This window comes from Microcaecilia unicolor, chromosome 2 (genome assembly GCF_901765095.1).
Source record: "Microcaecilia unicolor chromosome 2, aMicUni1.1, whole genome shotgun sequence".
NCBI lineage: Eukaryota > Metazoa > Chordata > Amphibia > Gymnophiona > Siphonopidae > Microcaecilia > Microcaecilia unicolor.
In genome coordinates this window covers 259223872-259230342 of record NC_044032.1, presented here as the reverse complement: position 1 = coordinate 259230342, position 6471 = coordinate 259223872, and the positions used below count along the sequence as shown (strand labels likewise).

Below are 6471 nucleotides of genomic sequence, written 5' to 3'. Positions count from 1 at the left end.
TAATTGTCTGATCACACACAGAAAAAAAATAAATAAATAAATGTCACAATTAATACCTTTTATTAAATTTAGATATTAGCTATGTATCATATGTCGGTGGTTGCTCAAAGCATATACTAACCACAATCGCTCAACTGCAAAACACTATGCACAACTTTGTGCAAAAACACACTCTGAACCTTACTGTACCATAAATATTACACTGGGCAGAACCTAATACACCAATATACCACCCATACGGAAAATGCAGACCGTCAACAATATTGAAATAAGGGATCATAATATCACAATTCTCATGTAGAGCCACAAAACATCCTAATTCATGTTTAATGTGGGATAAAATGTCATAAATAAGTAAATAAACTTTTAATGTTGAACACCTAATTCTCAAAGTGGACATATTCCAAACACTATAATGAAAATAAAATGATCTTTTCTACCTCTGTTGTCTGGTGACTTTGTTTTTCTGATTGTGCTGGCCCAGTGTCCCATTCTGCTGCTATCTGTCCTCTTAACTCCGTTTCCAGGGCTTCCTTTCCATTTATTTGTTTACTTTCCGCCTTTCTTCTTCATTTCTTGTCCTACATCCGTAAGTAAAAGCTGGATCCTCCGCAAACTTGACTGTCCAGTGGATCCAGCTTTTGCCTATTTTCTTCATCCATGTGCAGTTTTTCTACTCTCTTCCTTTTCTGTTATCTCATCTCCTTCCTCACTCCTCCCTCCCGCTCCATGTCCAGCAACCCTCCTCTCCCCCTACCCTCCCCTCCATCCACCCATGTCCAGCAACTCTCCTCTCCCCTGCCCTCTCCTCTCCCCTTCTTCCACCATGTCTAGCAACCCTCCTCTCCCCTTCCCTCCATCCAGCAACCCTCCTCTCCCCTGCCCTCTCCTCTCCCCTTCTTCCACCATGTCCAGCAACCCTCCTCTCCCCTTCCCTCCATCCAGCAACCCTCCTCTCCCCTTCTTCCACCATATCCAGCAACCCTCCTCTCCCCTTCTTCCACCATGTCCAGCAACCCTCCTCTCCCCTTCTTCCACCATGTCCAACAACCCTCCTCTCCCCTTCTTCCACCATATCCAGCAACCCTCCTCTCCCCTTCTTCCACCATGTCCAGCAACCCTCCTCTCCCCTTTCCTCCATCCAGCAACCCTCCTCTCCCCTTCTTCCACCATGTGCAGCAACCCTCCTCTCCCGTCTGCCCTGTTTCATTTCTGCCCCCCCGCCGTACCTTTAAATATTATAGTTTTGCTGGAGTCGTGGGCAGCCGGCATTGAAGACATCGGCAGGCTTACGCCGGTTCCAGCAGCCTTCCCTTCCCTCGTTGCAAGTCGGATGATGGCTCCGCCCTCTTCTGACGTATTTCCTGTATCTACGAGGGCGGAGCCATCATCCGACTTGCAACGAGGGAAGGGAAGGCTGCTGGAACCAGCGTAAGCCTGCTGATGTCTTCAATGCCGGCTGCCCGCAACTCCAGCAAAACTATAATATTTAAAGGTACGGCGGGCGGTGGCGGGGGGCGGGGCAGTGGCGGGCTGGGGAGGCTTAGCCTCCCCAAGCCTCTTATACGGGGCGCCTATGGCTACAGCTGTGTTCTTTCTGTGATACTATGTAATTCCATACTATGTAAGCCGCACTGAGCCTGCTACCGAGCGGGAAAGAGTGGAGTATAGATGCAACAAATAATAATAATAATAATAATATGAATGAGACCCAGGTTACATAGAAACAGAGAAAATGACAACAGGTAAGGACTACATGACTACTACTACTACTACTTAACATTTCTAGAGCGCTGCTAGGGTTACGCAGCGCTGTACAATTTAACAAAGAGAGACAGTCCCTGCTCAAAGAGCTTACAATCTAATAGACAAGTGAACGGTCGGTCCGATAGGGGCAGTCAAATTGGGGCAGTCTGGATTCACTGAACGGTAAGGGTTAGGTGCCGAACGCAGCATTGAAGAGGTGGGCTTTAAGCAAAGACTTGAAGACGGGCAGGGAGGGGGCTTGGCGTAAGGGCTCAGGAAGGTTGTTTCAAGCATAGGGTGACCCATTCATTCTGCCCATCCCTCGGATGGATGAGGCAGAGACAGTGCTAACAATTATCTGCATAATAGGTTTAAACTAAACAAATAATTCTGATAGAATCACCACTCTACATGCATATTCAGTGCTTCCATCTATACAGATAGTAGCTTTGAATGTATGGGTTAACCAGTCCCGGTGCTAGCTGAAAATCTGGCTCAGAGTGTATATAGCTATAGCAGTCCAAGGTTTATTGAGGTCAAAGGAAAGGGCTTTATTCCACGCCAGGTAGAAGGCTTTTTGCAATACAAGGCATGGCTATGTGGCTTGGGAAAGAATGTTCGAAGGGCAGTGGACCAAAATGTAGAAATCTGACACAACCTTAGGTAGGAACTTAGGATGTGGGTGCAGAACCATCCTATTTTGAAACCCTTTGTGTAGGGTGCCTCAATTGCTAAGGCCTGGAGCTCACCAATTCTGTGTGATGAAGTGACTGCTACCAAAAATATGACCACCTAGGTCAGCTACTCTGGCTCATAGGAATCCAGAAGCTCAAAGGGAGCTTTCAGCAGTTGGATTAGTACCATATTGAGGTCTCAAGATTGGGAAGCTTGATCGGAAGTTTCAAGGTAGAGGCCTCAGAAGGTAAACAACTAAAGGCTGTAATGAGATGGATTTTATCTTCTTCATGGTGGCGAAGTGAAGTGTGTTTCAGCTAGATAACTGTGTAATCATGAGCACTAACAGTAGCACTAATGGAACTGGTTTTTAAGCCAACTCCAACAGCTGGGAAGAGTATCCAAACAGTTTTTGTGTACGATAGAAAATGGATCTATCAGAGGACAAACCTATTTCATTTAAAACCAGAAGCCAGAAGAATTTGAGAGACACTGTCAGGGAGATTCAAGAAAGTGAACGTTACCTCTCAACATCTAGGCTGTGAGGGCTAGGATCCAGTGTTGGAATGTATCAGATTCCATGTAATAAGGATGGGAGAAGACTCCAATCTGATCAGTTTGCTGATGGACAACTCCATCAGGAGCGGGAACCATATCTTTCTTGGCCAATAAAAAGCTGAACTTTATAGTCCCTTGGTTCACCTGAGTTTTAGGAGGGTTTCCACTACCAGAGGATATACGTACAGAGGGTCCTTCCCTCAATTCAGGAAGCTGTCCGAGGCTGGTTGAGTCCCTATCCTTGAATAGAACTGAGGGACCTTTCTCTTAGGAGGGAATGCAAACAGATATCCTCCACTCAAGAAAACATCTGTTTTTTTCGCCACCTCTCCGTCTAGGGATTCATATGGTTGCAAAACTTAGTTTGTCCGCTAGGATGTTGTCCTTTCTTGCCAAATAAATGATTCTGAAGATGGCCCAGTTCCTAACACAGGAAGTATGATCTTGTTCCTCTCTGCTTATTTAGGTAGTATGTGGCTACCTGATTGTTCTTGAACTTGTATAATTTTGCTGTCCAGCCAATTTCTGAAAGCCAGTGTTATTGCTCTGATTATAGGTTTAGTGGGTTCCTATAAACTGAAGATCTTTTGTCACTGGTATTGTGCTATTTTAATACGTATGTCTAAATATATTATAGAATTTTATGCTGTTAACCACTTTGTACACAGTTTCTTTGAGAAAGTGGTATGTAAACATTTATAAATAAATGAATAAGCACATTTATAAATAAATATGAGCATTCCATATTGCCCTTAGCCCTAGGAAATTTATTTGGTGACGTTTCAACTGACCGGATCATAGGCTCTGGTTGTGGAGCCCTTCTATATGAGCTCCTCAGCCCAGCTTGGATGCATTCATTGTAAAGACAAGCTACCAAAATGTCAGTCTTTCAGGATACCCTTAATGATTGTGCATGAGAGAGATTTGAATAGAATAGAGGTAAAAGGCATGCAGATTTCTTTCATATATATTCATTAGATATATTCTGAAAACCTGATCTGTTGGCAGCCATTTTATTTATTTATTGGGGTTTTGTTCACCTTTATGAAAAGATTCACCCAAGGCAGTGTACAGCAGCTACAGTTTAACATAAAATGTACAATTTTATCAACAGCATAACAGTAGTAAGATGATCAAATATAAGCATAAATACAATCAATGAGGTAAACTTGGGAATGGCAACTTAGTAATAGGACTAACATGATGTAGTAGAGTGGAGGAGTGGCCTAGTGGTTAGGGGTGGTGGACTTTGGTCCTGGGGAACTGAGGAACTGAGTTCGATTCCCACTTCAGGCACAGGCAGCTCCTTGTGACTCTGGGCAAGTCACTTAACCCTCCATTGCCCCATGTAAGCCGCATTGAGCCTGCCATGACTGGGAAAGCGCGGGGTACAAATGTAACAAAAAAAAATATATATACACATTTAACAGCATTGTAGAACTGTCATATAAGAGAAATGTGATATATATCCATTCAACACAAATGATTCTGTAATAGTCTAGATAGCATGGAAGAACATTCAAATAACACAGATATGATACAATGTCAGAATAATACCACTGAAACACCTAATTGCACACATTAAAACCTTCAACTAACATAGATATGATGCTAATGCTAATACAATGAAACATCTTACTATGCAGCTGAGGGGGCAAGTTCAGCTGAGACATATAGACGGGGACAAGATGGGTAGTAAAAAGTCAATTTGGATAACTAGATGGGTAGTTAAACTGAAGGTAAATTATATGTAGAGTTGAATAAGATATGAGGAAATGATCTAAGTTACAGGGTGTGCAGCAAGCTAGTCCAGATACTGAGTGAATATATAGTCAGTTACCACATGGGAGAAGATCCAGGCTTTCACCTACTTCCTGAAGTAGAGGTAGTCTTGAGTTAGCCCCTCTGGGAGTAAGTTCCAGAGTGTGAGGGCTACTCCTGAGAAGGCTCACTGGTAGTATCACATCGTGCAATTTCTTTTGATGAGGTGACAGATAGTGATGCCCCTTGAGAGGACCTTGGATGTCGTAAAGGTGTGTAGAGGGCTAATTTATTCTTCAAGTACTCTGGCCCATTGTGTCTGAGGACCATGAAAATCAAACATAGTTTTACATTTGGTCCTGTAAGGTACTGGTAACCAATGTAGTTTTTGCAGGAAGGGTGTGATGTGGTCCTGGGACTTGCAGCCTTCTATCAATTGTTCTGCAGCTTTCTGCATTAGCTGGAGCTAGTGCAAACTGTTTTGTTTGACCAGTGTACAGGGGGCATTACAGTAATTCACTCATGACGTTATCATGGCACAAATCACTGTGGTCAGACTTATCTTTTCAATATATTGAGAGAGATTTTGTACTTGCCACAGGTGATAGACACTAAGGGGCATAATCGAAAGGGACACCCAAGTTTTGCTGAGGACGTCCTTGCAAAATGTCCCGGTAGAGGGGCGGGGAACCCATATTATCGAAACAAGATGGACGTCCATCTTTCGTTTCGATAATACGGTTGGGGACGCCCAAATCCTGAAATTTAGGTCATCCTTAGAGATGGTCATCCCTAGACTTGGTCATTTCTGATTTTCGGTGATAATGGAAACCAAGGACGCCCATCTCAGAAACAACCAAATGCAAGTCAGGGGAGGAGCCAGCATTCGTAGTGCACTGGTCCCCCTGACATGCCAGGACACCAACCGGGCACCCTAGGGGGCACTACAGTGGACTTCATGAATTGCTCCCAAGTACATATCTCCCTTACCTTGTCTGCTGAGCCCCCCAAAACCCACTACCCCCAACTGTACACCACTACCATAGCCCTAACGGGTGAAGGGGGGGCACCTAGATGTGGGTACAGTGGGTTTCTGGTAGGTTTTGGAGGGCTCACATTTACCACCAGAAGTGGGGAGGGGGGGATAGGCCTGCGTCTGCACTGCACCCACTAAATGTTCCAGGGACCTGCATACTGCTGTGATGGACCTGAGTATGATATTTGAGGTGGCACAAAATATTTTGAAAGATGTTTTTTGAGGGTGGGAGGGGGTTAGTGACCACTGGGGGCGTAAGGGGAGGTCAACCCCGATTCTCTCCGGTGGTCATCTGGTCAGTTCAGGCACATTTTTGTGCCTTGGTTGTAAAAAAAACCAGGGCCAGGTAAAGTCGTCCAAGTGCAACGCCCTTTTTTTCCATTATGAGTCGAGGACGCCCATGTGTTAGGCACACTGAAGTCCCGCCTTCACTACGCCTCCAACACGCCCCTGTGAACTTTGGTCATCCCCGCGACGGAAAGCAGTTGGGGACACCCAAAATCGTCTTTCAATTATGCTGATTTGGGCGACCCTGTGAGAAGGATGCCCATCTTCCGATTTGTGTCAAAAGATGGACGTCCTTCTCTTTTGAAAATGAGCCTGACTATTTTTAAAGGTTTGAATTTGTGGGATCAAAGTAAGTGATGAGTCTAGCAGTATCCCAAGATTCCTCACCTGTGATTTTAGGGAGAGTT

General features: G+C 44.6%; 1 protein-coding gene across 2 annotated transcripts in view; it reads left to right on the top strand.

Annotated features, from left to right (window-relative positions):
• The window catches only part of LOC115463478 (semaphorin-3F-like), a 140874-nt gene that overhangs the window by 29423 nt on the left and 104980 nt on the right, over positions 1–6471 (top strand). The gene's annotated exons all lie outside the window — the stretch shown is intronic.